This window comes from Panthera onca, chromosome D2 (assembly GCF_046562875.1).
Source record: "Panthera onca isolate mPanOnc1 chromosome D2, mPanOnc1 haplotype 2, whole genome shotgun sequence".
NCBI lineage: Eukaryota > Metazoa > Chordata > Mammalia > Carnivora > Felidae > Panthera > Panthera onca.
The window spans coordinates 86,431,266-86,455,303 of NC_138349.1; the positions used below are offsets into that span (position 1 = coordinate 86,431,266).

At 40.0% G+C, this 24,038-nt stretch overlaps 1 protein-coding gene and 1 pseudogene across 3 annotated transcripts in view; both read right to left on the reverse strand.

Moving 5' to 3' along the window:
- Positions 1–24,038, reverse strand: part of PCDH15 (protocadherin related 15) — a 1,703,323-nt gene that overhangs the window by 1,428,506 nt on the left and 250,779 nt on the right. The gene's annotated exons all lie outside the window — the stretch shown is intronic.
- The window catches only part of LOC145712486 (zinc transporter 6-like), an 18,870-nt pseudogene continuing 6,676 nt past the window's right edge, over positions 11,845–24,038 (reverse strand).

Below are 24,038 nucleotides of genomic sequence, written 5' to 3' on the forward strand. Positions count from 1 at the left end.
AGGAAGGCAGGCTGGGGTGATCTTTTTCTACACCCCAGACCCCGACTACCGAAGTGCAAAACTGCCCTCAGTTACGCCAACGATTAAAAATAAAACAACAAGCATCGATCTTCCCCTCCCACTTTTGAATGTTTCTTAGAGGGAATAAATTGCACCTAGGTAACAAACAACAGCAAATGTGCAGAGAGATGTGAACGCAGCATCTCCCGCGAAGGAAGCAACGTGTACACATTCTGTACTCTCGTCAGCAAGCATCAAGACCCCGTCCTGCTACAGTGCTACATCACACTACTGTTGTTGTCCTAGTAGCCCATCTTTACAATGTTCAACAGCTCAGGTAACTTTCCTCCACTACAGATTCACTCCCAGCACTTAACACTAAAACACACAGTGCACCTTGCAAGAGCTTTGAAAGGTTATGCATGTGCAAGGAAGTGTTTGAGAGAGCCGTTTATTACCTACACAGCATTAGTTTTGACATGCAGTATTTACTAACCGCACTTATCAAGGTTAATATAAGTTGGAACACTTCAAGAGAGGATTATAACTGTACAAGGTGTTTTTGTGAATTTGCAAAATGGGTGGGTCTCAAGGAGCTTATCAATGCTCCGGTAACTTTTCGATAGCAGCCACCCTACCAGGCAGCCAAGTCAAGAGTTGAATGAGGGTCTTGGGAATTCAGGAGAGTTAGAAGTAACTTTGTGCCATTGGAAGGGACAGCTCCATACCTCAGGCATGATGGGCTGGACGTTTAATGATTTACAAAGATAGAAAGATCATTCCAGACAGGAGTAATGTTTGTCACAGAAGTAGGAATGCCCGTGAGTTCTTCGGCCACAAGAAGTTCGACTAGTCAGTTGCAACAGGGTCTTTATATAGGGGGAGAATCAATTACATGGTTCTGTGCTAGAATGAGGACAGGATTCCTTCTGTAAAAAGAGATGGGATAAGGATGTCGACTCAAAATGGTATCGTGCACCATTTAATTAACTGCAGTTATATAGGAGAAAGTGCAGTGGTATCCCATCCAGAACATATTAAAATACAAAAAAGACAGTGCAGGTAATATCATGCCAAAACCAAATACCTAGTGCCCAATAGGAACATAAGGACAGGATCACCCACAGTAACCTCGTTGGTGAGAGATCAGAGAGGACTTTAAGGCAATCACATGGAATATTGCAAGTGAGTAGCAAGTAGGATAGCCTCCCGTAATAGACTCAAGAGGGGCAAACCCAAAAATAAAGAACCCCAGCTGCAAATGAATATGGATTTTAGCTGAAATTTATGTAAAATACTTTTTTGTGCATACAAGAAAAAACAAGATTCTATTCGGTCACTACCATAAACACAAAAAGGGACAGGCGGCTGTAATATTTTCATTTCAATCAGCAACTTATCTTTGAAACGCCTGAGTACCAGGGTCACTGAGGAAATGGAGAGGCAGGACGGCCAGTAGATGGCAGGTCACTAGCATCCCAGAACTTCCTAGAAGCTTCATTAACAAAAGTAAAGGAATAAGGGAAGTGAGAGCTGATCGGACCCATAAAATAAAAACATCCTAGAAGGGGAACTCTCAAAAATGTAGCTCTACTGAATCATTTTTACAACCATGAAACAACCTTCTATGTCCCATCCACAGCTCGTTAGACCACCTCTTCTTGCTCATCAGCAGAGAGTGCTGGTTATGCAGACATTATTTAAAGCAGGCAAATGACTCCTTTGGGTATTGACTTTGGTGTCAATGCCAATTTTGAGTTTGCCACAGAAAGCGCTAAGAACTAACAGTTTTGATCTTCTGCCAAAAAGCACGAACGATGTGGCTGCTTTTCCAGTGAGTGTGCTTGAAAGTCGCCAGATCTCATTAAGGAAGAAGAAAACATAGATGGTACGGAAGTGATGTTCAAGTAGATTTCTCCGTGAGGAGTTCTAGGACTGAATTGCTCAGAACTAGAGATGCGGAGGATACAGGATGCTGTTGTAATAAGTTGTGACTTCCTGGCAATAGTTGCACCATCGCTATTGTTGGTCTTTACTTTCTATCACGTTTCCCATAAACCTAGCTCACACCCAGTTTGTCTGAAATTTGAATTCCCATGTTAAGTTTTCCTGTCTGCACTATCACAACTTCTGCATTGGAAACTTGTCAAAGGGTCTAACACCTTGTTCTTTTACATCTTTAAGTGCAGACGGGAGGGTGTCCTTCTGTGTCTCTGCAAATCCACGTCAGTTCAGTTTTGCCTATATCTCACCAGTGAGAGCATTTGCCCTGGTTTCTTCTCCAAAGCCAGGAAAAAAAAAAAAGGGAAAAACTCCCTCCTTAGCCACTTGTGACCCCTTATTACGTTCATTTGCTTAATCAGCATGGTGAGGTTTTTCTTCCCACCTAATTAACATATTGAACTTTAACATTTGCTCATGAAAACAACACTCAATTAATGGGTAAAAAATTTAAAGGACGTCCAAACATCCGCACGAGAGGATAAGAAACTTTGATTTTTCTTAAACTACAGTTCTGTTTGTAAAACTTTATTGTGAAACTTACACTCAAAAGTAATAGAGATAAACAGAATGGTTTTCGAGAAAGGAACTTAAAGGAGAAACTCTTCTCTGCAAAAGGCTACAGATGTTAAGAAGCAATGGAACATTTCAGGTCCACATCTATCAAATTGCAATCATGGCTCTTACAACACTTATATTAAGTTGTTATTAGAAATGGGAACAGTTTATGGGGCGCCTGGGTGTTTCAGTTAAGCGTCTGACTTTGGCTCAGGGCATCATCTCAAGGTCATGAGTTCAAGCCCCGCATCAGGCTGTGTGCTGATAGTGCACAGCCTGCTTGAGATTGTCATTCTCTTCTCTGCCTCCCTCACTCTCTCAAAAAAAACTTAAAAAAAATGCTAACAGTTTATAGACAATTATTTCCTACTATTTGGAATTTATCTTTTCTGCTCATCTTGATTTGCTCAAAATTCCATTTGATAGTATGTGGAATTCGCAGACAACCAAATACCACGTAGAAAAATCAGTCTTTGGTTCTCTATTTTTTTTATAGGTTATTCCAGTGTTTAAGTTAGACACATGATCAGGATGTTACCCCACAGAACTCGTGTGACTGTAAGCCAGGATATGAGGAGGAAACTGGACCTCAAGAGAACTCCTGCCGCAGGCTTGTCGGGTCTCCTCACAAGAGCCACTATTTGCGGGAAAGGATTCTTTTTGGACGCTATTTAAGCTTACCTCTTTGTACTTGGTTTTTAAAGCAATGCTTTTTCCGGCAAAGGGGCAGGAGTGTTTAGTCTGGGTTTTGACGTATAGTATCTGAATCATGCTCAGTTTGTTTGCCGGAGACTCCCAATTTTAGCTTTGATGACTCAGGGAAGAAGATGTAAAATATTCCTGCGTGACTTTTCAGTGATTAATATTTTAATTTTATTGGATTTTTTTCAACTAAGCTTTCCGACAGGCTCAAGATTCCACATTAGATTTTACTCATTCTCGAGGAGACCACGCATTCATTAATGGGTTCTTCAAATAAAATTTGAAGAATATTGAAAACTATTGGACCTGTCTAAAATGGGCTAAATACATCAGTTATGTTATTCATCAAAACTAGTGGTTTCGGGTTTACTAATAAGGTCAGTGCTCTATTTGATGGGATGTAAATAGAATCCTGTACACAACAAAGTATTTGCTTCTTGGCCTAAGATTATTCTATTAAAAGCATTTAGTCATTTTTTTTGAAGTTTAATTACTTATTTTGAGGGATAAAGAACATGATCCCGGGGCAGGGGGTAGGGGGGTAGGGGACAGAGAAGAAGGGAGAGCATCCCAAGCAGGCTCCATGCTGATATGGATCTCACAAACCATGAGATCATGACCTGGGCCAAAATCAAGAGTTGGAGGCTTAACTCACTGAAGGAAGATGAAGCACGCCCAGTAAGGACATGTAGCTCATGAGCTGTAAAGCACTTCTTGGCTATTACCCTTAGAGTAAGTTTTCCTTCATTTCAAAAGATGGATTGGAAGGAAATACTGCCACCAAGAGAGTATACCAGGTACCCCAGGCTTGGGGTGTTATGTTCTCTAGGCAATTTTATTTGTTAGAGCAAAGAAAGGGAAACATTAATTATTCTACCATCATTTTATGTGCTATAGGTCATAAGGATCTTATGTCTTACATTGCACAGCCTCCATTTGAGAGTTCAGGAGGACTTTATCTCAAATTCTAGCGTGTTAAAATAAGTTATTAAGTAATTAGCAGTCTGGAAAACAGGCCTCCTTGATGTTTATCTTTAAAACAGGATAATTCTGGTTTGCATAAAACTTTCTATGCAAAATAGCATACTACTGCTGCCTATCTTAGTCCAACTTGGTTTACCGGGATTAGTACAACTAACCAACATTCTTACATGCTTTTATTTTAGCATATTTTCTAAGCATCTAGCTACTGGTGGAGGTTTCCAAGATGAAGTAGGTGTCTAATAGGTCTTCAAACAGCTTATAGGATATACGTGGATATGAGACAAATACGTAACTATCAGAAGGCAGAAAGAGATACAGTGCCCTGGAGATTCCAAAGAAAGACCAGTATAGTAATTCAATGTTATTCTCAGCCTATTCTGTGGATGTTGTGAAGTAGGAATAAACATCTCTTTAAAAGAAGCTACCGTTTGCTACTTTACTTAGCAAAGGAGTTAAAGGGACATGTTTAACCTTTTAGGAATTTATCAGTTTCCCATTTTTTAGATAAAGGCTCAGAAGATGAAGTACCAATATCAGAAAAGGAACTGAATTAGAGCAACGAAGCCTAGTATAGAACTTCTATCTACTCTTCATGTAGCCAGAAATTTTAAAGTAACTCCTCCAAACCTAACTGTTGGTGAAAATGCTCACATATAATTTAGCCATGATTTAAGATTTTGTTAACAGATATTGACATTGTGGCAGAACTACTGGCAGAACTACTGGCTCATAAAATACACATTGTACTTCTTATATTAAAGTGTAAGGTTTTAATCAGGGAAAACCAGTAATATTAATGATCATGATAATTAAAAACTCAATAAGAATACCCTAAAAGTCAACACAAAATTAGAAACATTTTAGGAAAGGAACAAAGGAAGTCTGTAACCCTCTGTTTCAGAACAAAACACGTATGCATGTACCAATTTCGCAGTTTTAGATAGCATTTTAGTAACGAGTGAATGCATCGGTGTTAGAATAACTACCCACGACATACTGACCAGCAGCTGCCTTTTCAACAAATATGATCGACCATCTCTCCATCTATTACCCATGTATCTGTCTTCAGGTTTGAATCAATTTCTCATGAAGAGAATTCAAAAACTTAACATAGCATGTCCTATGGGCCCACCCTTCCAGGCTCTGGCCATGGTATTTAAGATGCCACCATTAGATTATTTTCTAGTGAAATGCATATTGTGTGTTTTGAGACTTCCATAAGTTGTGTTATGGATGACCTTTCTTGCTAATTTCTTCTTTGTTAGATGGTTTGATTTTGGTCTCTTACATGGAACTCTTACTCTTAACCCTTATGGTTTTCTAAAAAAAAAAAAAATTTTTCTTAGTATTCAGTTTCCTCTTCCTATTTTTTTAATTGCTAACCAAAGTATACATTAAATATAATAAAGTTGTACACTCTCACCTATATTTTTCTAGCTTTCTTAAAACTTTCAGGATATTTACTCCAATAATATAGGCATCATCTTGTTCATAAAACTTCAATATCATTTTTGGTCTTTGCTTGGTAGCATGAACACTGAACTATGGGTGTATATCTATCTCCCTGGTGGATTATTCTCGCTCAGAGCAGGTGAACATCTGAGTACAATAGAAATTAGGAGTCTCTCTCCCCAAATCCCTCCTGTCTTTTATTTCTATTTTTTCTCTTTTATCACGACCTCACACCACCTCTCTCCTGAATCTGCTCTAAGTGTTCTTAAAAAAGGAAATTAATTGCTTATTTGTCCCCTCTGACACCATAAAATGTTAACTTATTTATTCATTGTCCTATTCAGTTGTTTTTACATTCTAGGAAAAGTCACTTGGGCCTATTTTTTTTTTTTTTAAACAAAACCTTAATGAACATCAGAGCATCAGGCATGTTAGTTTATATATATGTGAAGTTAGGGATGGCATCTATTAACGTCTTTAGTCAAGAAAACAAATCTTCACTTATTGATAGGCCATTTCTGTGGTCTCTCCACATCAAGAACCTACCTTTTCCCTATAGATGGTAAAGAATCACATCGCTCAGTACCCTAACTATAATCACCCTTTGGTGATTATAGATGCTTTCTTCAATGTGATTGTTCTCCTAAAGTTCTCTTCTAAATGTGCTAACAGTCTAAAGGTCTGGAACCAAGGGTCATAAAGTAACTATTGAAAAGGTAAAAAAGAAAAGGTAAAGAAAAAGTTGAACGTATGTGTGAAAAAGCATGTAGAAATAGGCTGTTTGTTAAAATGTCAGCATTTGTGTTTTATAAATTTTTCATAAATAATAACTTATTTCATACATAGCACATTGCAATTCACACATCTTAAAACTACTTCACATATGGGCACATTAACACCGGGAGAAATTAACTCGCCCAAGGCTGCACAGCTAAATAAGGACTAAAACTATTGGTCAAAGCCACGTAGTAGGGCTTCCACGTCTACACCCCTCAACATGATACTGATCTGCACATGCATGGTTCCTTGCAGTCTGGGAACGAGGAATGCAGCTGGGCTTCCCGCAAGCCTAGTTCCCACGTACGCAGCAGCACTGACAAGTTCACTTAGAAATAAAAGGGGGAAACGATGTACCACCCCACGCAATCCACAGATTCAGTGCAATCCTTATCAACAGCATTTTCACAGAACTAGAATACCACCAGAATTTTTATGGACCCACAAAAGACCCCAAATGGCAAAAACAATCTTGAGAAGGAAAAACAAAGCTGGACGCATCACAATCCCAGATATTGAGAGATACTACAAAGCTGTCGTAAACAAACAGTAGGATACTGGCTCAAAAAGACACCAATGGAGCAAAACAGAAATCCCGGCAATGAACTCACAATTATATGGTCAATTAATCCATGACAAAGGAGGCAAGAATATGCACTTGGGAAAAGACAGTCTCTTCAATAAGTAGTATTGGGAAAACTGGACAGCAATTCAAAAGAACGAAACCGGACCACTTTCTTCCAGCATACACAAAAATAAACTAAAAGTAGATTGAAGACCTAACTGTGAGACCTGAAACCATAAAACTCTTAGAAGAGAGCACAGGCAATAATTGCTCTTATGTTAGCCACAGCAACTAAAAGACAACCTACTGAATGGGAAAAGATATTTACAAATATATAACTATAAGGAGTTAATACCTAAAATATATAAAGAACTTCTACAACTGAACATCGAATAGTAATAGTAAATAACATTCCTCTGATTAAAATGGGCAAAACAAAAACAAAAAAACAGAACCTGAATAGACAGTTTTCCAAAGAAGACATCCAGATGGTCAACAGACACATGAAAAGATACTCAACGTCACTCATCAGCAGGGAAATACAAATCAAAATTATGATAGGATATAACCTCACACCTGTAAGAATGGCTTGTGGTAAATACAAAACAAACTACATGTTGCCAGCAAGGATGAGAAGATAAAGGAACCCTCTTGCACTGTTGGTGGGAATGCAAACTGGTGCAGCCACAGTGGATAACACTACGGAGTTTCCTCCAAAAATTAGAAGTAGAATCACTTTATGATCATATAATTCCACTACTTGGTATTTACCCAAAGAAAATGAAAGAAGAAAATTAATTTTTTTAATGTTCATTTTTTGAGAGAGAATGGGTGGGGAAGGGGTAAGGAGAGAGGGGGGATGGAGGACCCCAAGCAGGCTCACTCCGATGTGCAGCTCAAACTCATGAACCATGAGATCATGACCTGAGCTGAAGTCAGATGCTTAACTGACTGAGCCACCTAAGCCCCCCCAAAAAACGAATTCTAAAAGATACATGCACCCTAAGTCTATTCCAGCATTATTTGCAATAACCAAAATATGGAAGCAACGTAAGTGTCTAGCCATCAACGAACGGATACACAATGGAATATTCTTCAGCCATAAAAAAAGTCTCATAAAAATGAGATCTTGCCATTTGCAACAATATGAATGAGCCCAGAGAGTATCATGCCAAGGGAACTAAGTCAGCCAGAGAAAGACCATTACCATATGATTTCACTCACGTGGAATCTGAAACAAGACAACAGAAACAGACCCATAAATACAGAGAACAAACTGCTGGCTTCTGGGGGGAGTGCGTGGAGGGACAGGGAGTGTGGGTGAGGGGGAGTGAGAAGCACAGGCTCCAGGTCACTGTCACCAAGTGAGGAGGTCCCTTGGATAAAGGCACCACACCAGGAGCAGTGGTGGTGACAATGCCATGTGGTGATACGTGCACTTATGAGAACAGCAGATGCAGAGAACTGGAATCACTGTGCTGTTTGCCCAAAACTATCAACTGTACCCAGATTTTAAAAATGAAAAATACACAAATGAAAGTATTAAAAAAAGGTGGAGAAAAGGGAAAAGAGTAGAGAACATAGTCCCAGTTAGGTCTCCTTTGGCTGGTGACTATCAGATTTCCCATGGTCCTTCTAGAAGAGGGAAGGTTGTTGAACAACCAAGAACAACAACGCAACAGTCATCCAAGAACAAGTATCAGCTAAGGAACCCAGGAAAGCCAGGAATTTCTTGCCAAAAGAGAAGAATTTTAAAAACTGAGTCAGAGTCGGGCTGGTGCAAACTGTCAGAGAAAGGGGTATCATCAGGACTTGCGCTCATACGAAAAAAAATTAACGCAGGTCTGTTACCCTCAATTTATAAACTTCTCCTGAAACGGCAGGCATGAGAGGCAGAAGAAAGGCACAGAGGCAGAAAGCGTTAGAGAGAGCGTGTGGTGTTGCAGCTGTCCAAATAACCAGCGGCCAATAATAAATCAAAACAACACCAAAAACACATACAGAAATTAAGAAATATGTGAACCATTCGGTTTTAGGCCACAGTTTAAGAGCTAGGTGATACTATAAACCAGATGACCACTCATACAGTAGGTGATACCATAAACAAGATGATTACTAATACGGCACTTGAGAAATAGCCTCCGTCAGAACCTGGGAGTAGGTTATGCTACATGAAATGAGTCCCGGACTGCTCATCAGTGGAATGTAACACAGAGGGATCATCCGGGATGGTCCTGATGGGCCCCATGCCGTCGTGGGGGCAGTGACAAGTGGAAGAGGAAGACAGAGAAGGGGCCCGAGTAACGCCAGGCGAGGAGGACCGGGCCCACAACTGCTGGCCTTGAAGCCCGAGGAAGGGGGCGCAATCAGCAGAGGCCGGGAATGGGTGTGATGCTGGAATCTGCAGAACGGCAAACAGCCTGGCTGACGTCTCGCTGTATCAGCCCGATGACAACCACATCAGATGGTTTCCTCTACCAGTCGAAGGTGGCGAATCTGTGTGACGCCGCTGGTTTCTGGAAACTTGTAGACAACGCAGGCCTGTGGCCACGACTCCATCTGCAGGAGCTTGGTCCGGGTGCTGCTGAGTTTCCTGGCTATGGCATGGGTTCCCAGGGCCCCGTGACCTAGAGTCTGCTTCAGAGAAGGAGATCCTTCGCGGCTGTTCGTGTGTGGTCCCTGGGCTCTGAAGCGGTTCCTGAATCTTTTCTGTGATGCTTACAGACACCTACATTCTAGGTCTTGGTCCCCATCTCCCACTGCCCTAAATGATTTCTTACCCTTAAAAACATACCTGATTGGGCTCAGGGCAATTAGAGCCCATGGCACTCCTGCTTCTACTTAGAGAAACCAGACGTTTATGTTCGGAGGGAACTGTGGAGTCAGCATGCTTGAAATAGCACACAACATAGAAGAACATATGCAATTGTTTTTACCATATGAGATCATAGCAAATGTAACAATTTCAGTACCTGTTATTATGCAAAAAATCATCAGGAGTGCAGTGTCTTTCATATTCATAATATGCTGTATATATTACATGGCTCTCTTCATAGGTGATAAAGTATCAAATAATAACCCACTGACTTGTTTGCATTTCCTGCAAGTAATTTCCTCTGGAGGGGAATTCAAGCCAGTCTTGGACTGTACCATTCTGCTTACCAACTATTAAATAGAATTCTGGAGGTGGGAGGGAGGGGAGGGTGGGTGATGGGTACTGAGGAGGGCACCTTTTGGGATGAGCACTGGGTGTTGTATGGAAACCAATTTGACAATAAATTTCATTTAAAAAATGAAAAGAAAAATGTTAAGAAAGAAGGAATAGAATTCTACCTGAATACGCCCTTTGGGAGTTTTGGTAAGATTTTGAGAAGACCTGAAACTCTTCTGATTTTAAAGAAAACCTTGTCCCAAAAGCTTAAACTTGGACTCCTCACATTCCATGCGAGTATTCCAGTGTATGATTTGATAAATTGTTGATAGTTCATTTTGTTTGAATTTAACAGCTACAGGGTTTTTTTTTTTAATTTCACCATAAAGGCAACCTATACTACTATTTCAAATGAAAACACTCATTGATTTGTGGTTAATAAATGAAACCTTAAACACCCATATCCAATGGAGAAATGAATCATTATTAACCAATGAATTTGACCTGAATCATCTGTGTTTTTGGCAAGAACTAAATAATTCTTCCCCTTTCTTCCCTTCATCTGGTTTTCTCTAGGTTCATCCAATTGAACAAACTACCTTAAATATGACCCCAACCTTTTTTTTTTTTTTTTCCTTTTTTGTCTTAATTGGTGAACGTTGCTTGTGATACTTCTTATAAGTAATACTGGCCATGTTGGCAAGTCCTTAACATTTACGTTTGGAAAATAATCAGAACAAAAAATAAAATAATCCACGTGACTCTCACACTTCATCAATTTATGACTTTGACAAAGCAAAATAAGTTAGAAATTGACCATTACAGATCTCCCAATACTGTATTCTATAAACTAAGGTCTATTTCAGCAAAATCATAATATAAACTCAAACTGTTTATGCAACTTTGAAAAGATATCCAATCCCACATTATACATAGGGTTCCATATATTTTGGCAATATATTTGATTTTTTGTTAAAAAAGATTAAAATGCCAATCAAAAGGGTGACAAAAAATTTAAGTTCCATCATTATGTCAGTATTTTTTTTTATGTCATTTTTTAAATGTTGGTCTTTGATTAAATGTAATACAGAAAACTGGAATTCCTTCATTGTTCATTAACAAAGGATTTGTTATTCATTTAACCAAAATAAAACACTTTAAGAACTACTTACAAATGTAACAAAATATTTTAATGAGAAACACTATTAAAAAAATCAATAAGTCTTTTAAGCTATGCTAGACAGAACATGTTCTAGAATTTCTGATAAAAACTTTTACTTTTCCTTTGCAAGATATAAATCAAACAAAAACGTATGAATTAAGTTTGGAAAAGCTATAAAAGAGACTTTTAAAATGGACACTTTTCTCCCCCCTTTCCTAGAATGTATGTCATTATTCAAGAAGCATGTTTATAAATTTCACTGAAGAGAATACTTAATAATGTGACAGATCTGCTTCCTCAAGTATAACCCTAATATTTAGAAGGTTCTCGCAGCCCCAAATAAATTTTACAAAAATTTATTTTCCTTGATTTCATGTAACCTGAACATACTATTCTCTAACACGTAGAGTAAATGATTGAACATTCAATACACAGTTGATTACTAAATGAATTGGAAGTCAAGGGATCAATATTCCTAAGTACATAAGTACATCATGGTCTCACTTGTCCAATTGTATTGTTAGCTCCAGTCGACTTGGCACACCTGTAAAACCAGTCCTGAATCCTGGAACTTCAAGTCCTTGATGAAGGATGCTACTATAAGGTGTGTGTCCATGATTAAGTCCCAAACCCTAAGGTCTTAGGATGTTTGGTGGAATAACTGGACTCATGTTTTTTCCAGCGGTGCTGAACGAAAATTCTGGAAGTGGGCTACTAGGTTTAGCAGGAGTCAATGTGACAGGGTTTGAATCACTAGCACCTTTTAAAGGAGGTATAAAATTATGGGATCTGAAAAGTTTAGGACATTGGCTTCAACAGGTTCAGAGAGTAAGGCAGGTCTAATCCAATCATCCTTGAAAATCTGAACAGTGCAAGTAGACCCTAGAGTGTAAAGCCTGTTGGTCACTCGAGCAAGAACCATTTGTTGATTTGCATCCTGTCAAATTCTTACATGCACTGATCCAGCGGGCCCAAAACCTAGGGTCCCAAGATGCTCGTTTCGAACTTCTAAAACTCCACCCAAGGTAGATACCTCTCTAAGTCTGTCCGATGGACCAGTAACACAGGGTGGTGTTGTCTGGAGTCATACTCTGCCTCTGCACACGATAACTTTGTCCAGCGGACCACTACTACAGGGTAGTGTCGTCTGCAGTAATACTTCCCCTCTACAGGCTCATGGACTACGTGGTGCCAGATGTCCGAGAGCAACAAACATGGCAGAGACAGAGTCCACAGCAAGATAATTACAAATTCCAACGAGCATATGTGCGACCCAAAGACCAAATGCTCCGGCAAGATCAAACAAGACACACAGACTCAGGGAGGGTAGATACTGCTACGTCCCGGAATAATTCCGCACAAGCCTCCACTACGCTCTGCGACACGCTCCTGAATCCAAGTTGTACCAGCAGCCCCGAAGACCTAACACGGTTTACTCCGATTACAAAGCACCGTGAACAACTTGAAGCAAGAGCCACTGAAGTACCTACTAACGATCTCCCCATGCGTATCTGCAGCCTCTCCAAAAAGTGTTCTTTCTTTTAATATAGAGAGAGCTCCCACTTGTGCCAAGACTGAAGAGGGAAATACAGGCAAGACTTCCCATCTTCCAAATCCAAGTGAACAGAAAGGCAGGGTTTCCTCATCGTGACCCAGTAAGTACCGTACCAAACATGCCGTTCAACTAAGAGGATTGGATGGTGAAGTAAACGCGGGCAAGGAAAGCTTTCCTGTTAGCGAGCCCACGCCCCATAAGCAGGACGGTGTACGTTCAGTTTACTGCATCGAAGAGCAATCTCCTCCAGGACCTTCGGTCAGCTGTTACAAGTCTACACTCCTGGAATAACTCACCAGAAAAAACACCTCGTGGTTTCTAAAGAGAAGAATCGTCCCCGTGAGGAGGAACAACAGTTTTTGTTGGAGAAGCTCTGGGAGCTGCGCATTCCTTACGGTCAGCATCCCAACATTTGAGAGTAGAAAGATTTTTGTGATATTTTGTTGGGAGATAAATGGAATTAAGATTAAGAACAGATCAGACTTGGGGATCTCCTCTTCAACGTGGAAATGTAGCACTGGGGCCCCCCACTGGGGATCAAAGACACTTGTGAAAGACATGTTCACGGACTGAAAAACTATGCCCTTAAAGTAGGAAGTTTTTAAGACATGCTATTATGATAAAGCTCAAGTGAGCCAAACAATTACACGATAGAAACAAATTCTGTACATTTACGGAAAGCAAATGCATGTGTTAGGCAAATCATGTCATGTGTAAAATACATAGACTCAAGGATACTTATCTGCTAGAATACTGACACCTTATGGCATTTGTTTCCTATAATGCTTCATTTTCTTAAACCCAAATGATTTTTTAAGGTAAGTATTTTCCATTTTATTTTTTAAATGTTTATTTTTCAGAGAGTGCACACGCGAGCACGCAAGCAGTGGAGGGACAGGGAGGGAGGCTCAGAATCTGAAGCGGGCTCCAGGCTCTGAGCTGTCAGCACAGAGCTGCCGTGGGGCTCGAACCCACGACCCTGAGGATCACGATTAACTGACTGAGCCACACGGGCACCCCTTAAGAATTTCCAATTAAACTATTTAAACATCATATTTGATAAGTATGCAATAATTTATATTAAAAATGATTTGAGTCATGAAGTGTCCTAGTCATTCCCTTTTAGGTCCATAAGCTTCAGATGCATTCTTTTACTAAAAGCTCTTAAGAAATCTCATCTTATTTCTAATTCAATGTCAGAGAATTAACGTGTTGACATTGGAATTAGATTATCAATCCCAGTGTAATTGAAATGATATATGTAATCACTTAATAGAACAGGGAGTGTAGACGGAAAAGAAAACATCCCTATCTTCTTGCCTAAGAACTAGATTCTCTGCCTTTAAGGACAACAATTATTTCAATCTCCATTCTAATTCAATCCACAGCCCCCAGAACAGAACTATGGGTGCTCTATTTCATTCTGTCTTCAACGGCATTTGAACTGAGGAATTGGAGCAGATATCCACTTATTCACAAATGCAGTCTATTTCTAATTCTTGGCCAAATAAGCTCTCAGAAAGATGAGTTAAAAAAAAAATTCTTAGCACCCATATATATGACGAAGGTATTTTGGCTTGTGAAGAATGAATATAGCTTCAATCCTGGCAAGATTTTTTACAACGATGAAAATCAGCATCATCCTTACAGGAAATACTTCCTAACCCCCCTCTGTTCCATTTGAAGAGCAGTCACAAATCATTTTAAAGTCCTTGCTCCTAGGGTGGATTCTCACACTGTCCTAGGCTTCATACTTTATAGGATTTGAAAAATCAATGCGATAATTTCATTCAGAATAAAAATGTGAGCACCTTGAACTTGGAAAGGAGCAAATATCACCATAGCACATCGATATTTTCCATTTGGTACCAGTTGGTACAGAGCTTAAAAACAAAAAACCAGGAGAGGGAGGGATAACCAGAAGGAATGAGGTTACATAGAGACAGTACATACACAAGTCCATACACGCTCAAGCCCTCAATCTTAGTGGAACCATGGTTCTGGTAAGCTGCTGGAAACACTAAGAGAAATGAACATTCCCATAACATACCAAAGAAGAGTAAGCAGCATAAAGGAAAGATCATTTATCACAGGCACAAACTTCTGTGGTTCCCTTACCCACTCGGCCACTTGTTAGCTCTACGACCTTAGGGCACACTATGTGCCCCCTTGTAACCTCCATCTTTCCATCTGAAAAATGAGGCTAATAGCACCTTCTTTATAGGGGTCTTGAGGGGAGTTTATGGAATCTGAGTATGAGTGTTGTGCCTGTAGAGGTGGTGGTTATGGTCGGGGAGTTCATGGAGTAGAACGCAGACCACCCAGATTCTAGTCTTAGTTCCACTACTCACCAGCTGTGCACCTTGCATGTGTGACAGACAGATTCTCTGAACCTCAGCAGTTCTGCCTGAAAAATGCAGATAATTGTTTAGGCCCTACCTTCCTCATCGCTTTATTTTCAAATCAAGTAAGATAAATACATTTATAAACGGAAAGAACTGTTTCAGCATAATATTAATTATGCCAGAATGGCAGGCTCTAAAGACCATTTTTACTTTCAAAGAACCCACCAGACTCCTTAGGAATAAAAATGCATGGAAAAAAAAAGTATATATTTACATTATGTTCTTTACAAAAAGGTTCAATGCTTATTAATTAAAAGGTCTAATTGACATTCAAAAGTTTAATGCTTTACTGAGATCAGTTATCTTCACTTGTGTCCACTAAATACAACAGACTTAAATGGTACTCATACAATATTGTTCTTGAAATCTCATTCTGCCTTAGGTCATTTTCTCCCATCTAAAGAGACGGATTTTAGTAAAACAGTGTTTGCCACTGAGAATGTTTTCTTAAAATAACCTTATGTCATCGTGAAGCCTCTTAGGTTTACACTTTGGATTTTAAGTAAAGCAATCCATGCTGATTTTCAAATTAACTATGATACACAACAAAGTCCTTCATAACAAAGTACCATCATTCATACATAGATACTCGGAAACAATTATTCTAAATCTGACTCCTTAAACAAGTTTGTAAAGAGAAATCAGTTATTATTCTACAGTATTTCAGAGGAGCCTCAGAAGGCATGTTAGGATTGGTAGGATTTCTTGAATATAAGTTCTGGGACCTTGAGCCAAGAGCTAAAAATACAATATTAAAAAAAAGTTATCTGAGGTTATAATGCATTTTGCTGTACTTCAGGAATGTTTAAAACGCTGATAAAGGAATGGTAAGTTGTTCAGTAGGTGTTGTTTTCCGCCCCACCCCCCCTTCCCCCCGCCCTGGGAGGTGGGGCAGACTCTCAGAAATATAAATTTCAGCCAAGAAAAAAAATTAAAAAAAGGTACTGAGGTTAAACAAGTTTTGCTCACTCACCCTTATTATAAAACCAATGTCAGTCATACTCAACTGCTTGCCCCACCCTTTGTTAACAGGGTATGGGTTTTGCAACTGGTGGAATCATTCATTCACCCCTTCAACCCCACAGACCTCAGTTTCTCGTCCCTGAGGTTCCAAAAGGAAAGCAAGCATACAGACTTCTTTATCTCGTGAAGAAGAGAGGAAATAAACAAATGAAGACGTACTTATGTTAGGTGGAAATATGCGCTATAAAGAAAGATGAGGAGCAGTCAAGGAGGAAAGCAGCCATAGGAACAGGGAAGGTGGTCGTCCCGAACGCAATCACCTTTAACTTTAAAGGTGCGTTTGAAACTCATACCAACCAGAGCCACTGTCAGGAGAATACAGCTGTGCCTCCTGCAGCCTCATTACAAACTCTGAACGTATCAGGGACTGATCACTGAGAAGTCCTCAGGAAATAGCAATCACAAATGCTAAGAACAGCCAAAGTTTTATGCTGGAAAACGTATTGAAAAATCTAGACACTGCATTAAACACGTGTATTATTTTTTGTTGACATTTTGAGGTTTTAGGGCTTCCAGAAGAGGAAATATGGCTATGTATCATTTGCAATTCCTGCCACCAGGAAGCACAGCCTCTTTCGCCCCACCGTGAACCTGGTCTATTAATCAGTGGATGGCAGAGAAGCAACATCATGTGCGTCGCAGGGCCCAGATTTCAACAGGACTGCAATCTCCGCCTTTGCACTGTTTGGGACCCAGAGATCGCCATGCGGTGAGGAAGTTTGCAACGCAAGACCACGTGCAGACTGCAGACAATTCAGCCATCCTAGCCGAACCAGGGCTTGGGCCAGCCAGCAGCGTCCAAGCAAATTTAAGGCAGATTGGTAGAAAAAGCTCCCAGGTAACCCACACAGTCCAGAGACATAATAAACCGTTGTTGTTTGCAGCCTCCAAGCTTTGGGGTAGTTTTTTATGCTGCGATAGACAGGCAACTCTGGCACAGGAGGAGAAACGGAAGCTGACGGCGTTCAGAGGCTCCCGGCAAATGAGACCAGAGCCAGGACTGCACGTCACATCCGTCCGAGTGCAACCACCGGCGTCTGTAGCACTGCAGTTCTGACTTTCCCAAAAATCCATTTATCCTGAGAAAACGCTATCATCCATAAATTTTTACCATACTCAAAATTTCCGTGATTATGTGAGCATTTAGATACATTCCCTGCTGAGCCCCCTCCTCAAAGAATTATACCATCCCAGCAATTCCCCAGATAAAAAGTTCTTACACCACTGCATTAAAATTACCATTATATCAGTAATATTTAAGCAATCTCACCTTAAACATTGTTCTGTGTCTATTTCCAAAAAGATCTAGATAGATATACAGGGGATTATGACAGCCAGCTGGTTCAGTGGTGAGGAGGGGATGAAGGGTAGGACATGCCATTAGTGCAGTGGTACCACATGCACAGAATTACATATGGCAGAGCACAGAACGTCCATGGATCTATATTTATGTATATGTATACCCACACAGTATATATTCCTAAGAAACTTATCCAAAAGTAATGCACCCTTACTGCATGGTATCTGAGATTAAAGATGGTCCCAAATCCTTTCATGGCCATCCCTTGGAGAATCAAGATCTAGGTTTTCTGCCCTTGAATTTCTTGGGATTCTACGCCACCATGTAAGAAACCCACCTTTGTGGAGATGGTCAGGCTGTAGAGGAGGTCAAGCTCGTCCCCTGAGGGAGGTCACAGAGGACCATCCCCGCTCAGTCAGCCATCCCAATACAAGTGACAGAAGGTCAGCAGAGTTTTTTGAGGGCACCACCTTCAGCTGCGACTGCATGAGGGGACACAGATGACAACCACCTAGTTCAGCCCATCAACTCCCAACATCGTAAATGAGGACATATTGTTCTTTTTTGGCAGTTTACTAGAGATAGACATCCAGAACACATGTGCTTCTAATTACAAGAAGGAAAATTCTTAACATTTCTGTCTAGTTTAATAACTTCATGGCTTCTTAGAACGGATCCTGTCTCCCCCCAACCCTGGCTGACTGATACATACACACAACACACCCCATATGAATTGGAATCTATACACAGACCCACAAAATGGCAATATTTTTAAGTTGTCCACTAAAATATGAAGCTACAATGAAAAGTCTACTGTAAAGTGGAGGATAAAATTTACTAAAAATGGTGGCAAATACAAACTTGACTCTTCAATTTGACTGTGAAATTCCCAACAACCATGAATAAAAAAGGAAAAAATAAGCCTACATGTCCCTCATTACTGAAACGGAAGAAACACACGACTAAAGATATGTATTGTTCTCCTAGAAACAAAGGAAAATTCTGTTTTAATGATGCATTTTATCTAGGCCACCAGACGGCCTGTGTGTATATATGTCTGACATTAGAACTCACAATTAGCATTTACATCGAAATCAGAAGCCAAAGAATGTAGACTTTTCTCCAAACCATATAAAAAAGGGGCAGCTTCCTGAATATTAGAAAGGTTCTTAGAAATTAATTAGAAAATTGGTTACCACTATGAACAGGCAATTTATAGAAAGAAGTTAATGAAATGGTTTTGAAATATATAAAAATATGTTCTATCTACAAGCTATTAAGGAATTCAAGTTAAAATAAAAAATGATGCAGTGTTTTCAAATCTCTGACAAAGATAAATAGACGTGATGACATAGCATGTGATGGAGGAAGGGGAAGTCTGATCCCTTTCAGACCATGGTCAATGTTGGTCTCCATAGCTCACAGAAGGGCAATTCTGCAGTAACTCCCCAGCATTTCCACCCCGGGACTCCATCATACGTAAGTGTTTGCACACATTTGCAAATATCTCTGTAAAGATGGCCATTAAATAACTAATGTATAAATATCTTAATCTAATAGTCTATTACTGATTGATAAAATACTGACATTCAAATATTGAAATTTCATGCAATGTTTAATAAAAGTATATACTCAAATATAGAGAGAACTCTAATGGTTATTCTTAGGTGCAGAAAGCAAAGTGCACGTCTGTATGCATTTTACTTTCAATTGTATAAAAAAGGGGCATGTGGATACACACGTGTGCATGTATATGCATCAACTATTTTGGAAAGATTTGTAAGAAACAATCTATCAGGGGAAATACAACAGAGAAATATGGGAAGCAGCCTCATTTTTACGTAACTTTTTTTTTTTTTTTTTTTTTGCTATTTGCATTTTTACCGTGTGCCATTTTTCCTCAGTAAAATTAGTGGGGTGGGGAGAAGTTCAGTGATTTCCCTATGGCTTCCAATTAACAATTAACTAATTGTTAATACAAGAGTGCAGCAATTTGGAAGCTGAAGGTTATGTAGATGTAGTTTACAACAGCGTTTTTTAAATTATGTTCCAGAAAACCCTAGAATTCCCCAGAGTTACTTGGGGCCACCGCAGAGGCTGATGAGGAGGCAAAGTGGTAAAAAAGATACCCCTCACCCTTACCAGCTTCAAAGCAATCAGCTTTTACGCATTTTATTCACTGAGTTACACAAAATGCTTTGTTTGAATGGAAAACTTCCACTGTTAGAAGAGGGAGATTTCTTGACATAAGGAATACAGCAACAACCTATCCCCTAGCTGCCAACTGTGATACTGGAGACAGCTGGCTAGTTTGATTTTAACCTACATCATTCCAGGAGAGCTGAAGGATTCTTTATGGTACATGGCATCGTATATACTTCTAGATCTCCTACACAGCTCTTGTTTGAACGTGTTTTCATTATGGGACAATATCTATAGGAAGAATTGGCAATTTATTTGCCAAATTTCCAAATGGAAAAAAAAACCATAAAACCTTCAAATGTTTTATATTAAATCTGTAAACTTTTTTTTCCCCCCACAGTTGGGAGTAATTTCACATCAGCCTTAATAACCTTGTCACACCTACTGAGGAAGCAATTGTTGGAATCTAGAACTTCACAGAATACCAATTAATGTTTTCCTTGATAAAAAGAGGTTTCAGTTTCAAGTTTTGGCTTAGTTACTATCGTCTATGCTTGCATCATTAAATTTCTTTTCTAACTGCAACTAAGTATGTTCTCTTTCTCACATTATTTCTGGCTATCATTTACAAGGCGTTGGCTCCAATATTTTATTGCAGAATGAACGATCTGCTCGTGTGTCAGAGACCATGTCCGTTTCCTCCAGAAGAGTGCCCTGTGCACTAGGAAGCTGTTATTAACACTGGTTTCTATCTTCTGTAATTTGGGCAGGAGGACTTTCTCTTGATGCTCATAGACACAACATGTCAAACAGTAGCTTCTTTTGCCTAATCCTATGAATTGTGACCCCCCCCCCCACCCCTTAAGTTTAATGTCCCTGGTCAGCCGCATTTGTCTAGTGGATTCTATTCAGATGTCTAATAACTCCTATGAAGGGATCCTTTTCTAATAACTGATCTTCATTTCTGAACTTAATTTTCATCAATATTACTCTCCCCTTGACCCCTATCTATTGGCCACCGCTCTGTGACTTTCCCCCTGGACATTCCTATCTCTAGGCTAAGCGACAGCTTTATCTGTTCTAGGCTCCATTGCGATCCCAGATAAGACTGGACCCTCTAATCGCCCTGGAGGAAGGGGTCTCCTTGGATTTTCAAACAAAATTAAGGAGGCTCTGCGATTCTCTGAGAGTAACAATAAGGATTTAAAATACTGAATGTTATTCTATATGTACAATCAGAGACTCCATTAGAAACTGACTAGGTGTTAAGGGGAACTTAACATTGGTTATCAAAAGCCCACACTCCCAGAAACCATCCTTCCTACTAAAAAAGAAATAGAGGTCTCCTCCATTATAAACTAGGATACACTTATTTTTACAGTAATATGCAACTATTCCCTAAACTTCTCATCTGTTAGGCAGAGCAGCACCTAGTCTGGAGGAATGGGTTAAACTTCAATGTCTCCCCCATCATTTGGAACAGAGCCACTGGAAGTTTGCAAGCGGTCTTGTTTTGTTGTGGTTTTAATGAGTAGGGGGCAGGCAGGGGAATCGGAGGTAAGTTTTCCTCTCCGAATGATTCTGGGAGAGGTCTCAACTGGATTAGGGGAGAAGGCAACTAAAAATAACGACCACAGTCCTTTCTTAGTTGTATTAATTGCATATGCACAGGCAAACAACATAGTGAAGAATGGCGTAAAGGAGAAATGAGCCGATGGTGAATCCATCTTTTTCCGAGTCAAAGCTGACATTTCAGCTTCCCTGAGGGAGAGTGTAGAGAAAGTGAGGGGTGTGGAGAGAGACTAAGATAGTCGGCAGGCTGTCTGGAGAGAAAGGTGAAGTCAAGAGCTGTCAGCTGGGAAGGAAAGACACAGGCATGTAGAAAACATTCCGGCAAACCAACCGTGCCCTGTTATTTAAACGAGCCAGCAAAATTAGTTGGTTTTTTTTTCTAATATCAAAAGATAGCTCATCCCAAGAATTCAGTATTTTTGCTTAATTCTCCATTATCACTGTACAGTTTAGCCACTAATCTTTGCAGTTGCAAAGACGTCACTTCTCTGAGGAAAAAAAAAAAAAAAAAAAAAAAAACAACAACATGGTTAACAAAAACCAAATGGAATAAGGAACACGGTCGTGAGAGAAGTTCAAAATAGAAATACGGGCCGTCCTTGCAGAAAGTGTTCCACATCCACACACGGCTCCTCTTACTCCACATCCCCCAATGTCTCTGCAATCCTAGAGTGACAGTTTTGGCACTCTGGAAGTTGCCTTATTTTTCTCACGTTCTTTAGAGGAACATCTATCAGGATACCTACAGAAACTTCTGAAACACTTAACTATAATGCTCAGCCACCCCCATGTATATTACGAAGCCAGTATCTGAGACAGTGCCGATGTCTTATCTTTGAAGTCTGAAAAGCGTAAAAACCCAAAAATAAGGTCTTTGCAAAAAACAAACAAACAAACAAAAAAACCCAGTTGGTTTTTTCCAGTGGCTCAGGTGGTTAAGCATCTGATTTTGGCTCAGGCCACAATCTCAGTCTTCAGAAGTTCAAGCCCCATGTCCGGCTCTGTGCCGACATCCCAGAGCCTGGAGCCTGCTTCAGATCCTGTGTCTCCCTCTCTCTCTGCTCCCCCTGCGCCTTGCATTCTCACTCTCAAAAATAAACAGATGTTTTAAAAAAAATAAACATCCAGAAAAAATTTTGGTATCATCTTGCAAAATACTGACTACATTATAAATCCTTAGTCAAATTTAAAATACTAAATTTTAATAAAACTTTTGGAATGTTTTTAGATCTTCAGAAAAACTGGGGATACATTAGTTTCCACCTACCCCAGTTTCTATTTTGAAAATATATTACGGTTCATTTGCACAACTAATCAATATTGAATACTATTTTGATTTGAAATTCATATTTAGATTTTCTAGCTGATACCCAGGGTCCTTCTGCATTTTACTGCTTCAGTCCGCCATCCAGGATAGCACATATTTACTGGTCATGTGTCCATAGGCTTTTCGATGTGACAGTTTCTCAAACTTGGTTTTTAATTTTTTTAGTGTTTATTTTTGAGAGTTAAAGTCAGAGCATGAGCAAGGGAGGAGCAGAGAGGGAGGGGGACACAGCATCTGAAGCAGGCTCCAGGCTCTGAGCTGTCAGCACAGAACCCGACGCAGGGCTTGAACCCACTGACCGCGAGATCATGACCTGAGCTGCAGTCGGATGCTCAACTGACAGAGCCAGGTGCCCCAAACTTTGTTTTTGATGACCGCGACAGTTTTGGAGTATATCAGTCAGGTGTTTTGTAGATATTTTTTAAATCCCAGTTGGGGAACTGTTTTCTCATGGCTTAGTTGGGGTTACTGGGTTTTGTTTTTTTTCTGGGGTGGGGGGGGGGTGGTGGGAGAAGATCACAGAGGTAACATGCTGTGTTTGTCATTTATCAAGGGTACACACTACAGACGTGACTTATTCATGTCAATCGTGATCATTTGGCTGAGACAGTGTTTGTCGGTTTAATCACTGTACTTTTCCTGCCCTTTCCACACAGTACTTTTTGGCAGGAAATCCCTAGCAGCCCACACCTAAGGAGCAGAGAGTTCTTTCCCCCCTGTCCCCGGAGACTGGAGTGTTTATATAAACTCTAATTCTTTTACAGGAGAGGTTTGTCTTTTCTCTATTTATTCGGTCATTTCTTTGTATCAGCATAGGCTTAAGGATATTTACTGTACACTTTGGGTATAATATAATATCAGTCTAATTGCGTTGCTTAAATTATTACATATTTGGCCATCAGAAGCTCTTTCAAAAAGCTCCTGAGTGCCTTGGACATAACCCCACGATGGTGGGATTTGAGAGCCTCCTTACTTTCTGGCAAACTCAGATGTCCCAGGCTGTTATATAGCTATTGCCCCAGTCCTAGGACCCAGCCATTTTCCAAAGAAATCTTAATTGCTTTGAACACAGAATGGTATTAACTAAGGTCTGGGCACCATGTCCGGTGGCTTCTAAGCCCTCCCCACTGACGGAGCACAGAACTTCGTGTGAGCTAACTGATGTGTGCATACATCTGTGCACCTTTCTACATGCATCCAACAGTATCTCCATTAAGTAAAACGTGGGTTCACGCACAGATCATTCTAGTCTTCTCTTTGCTTATCGGCAACCGCTACTCCAGCAGTGAGAAACCTGCCTCCCACAGACCATCCCCCTTTCAAAATTACTTGTAAGGTTCTGTAACTTTCTCTCAAAGCCTA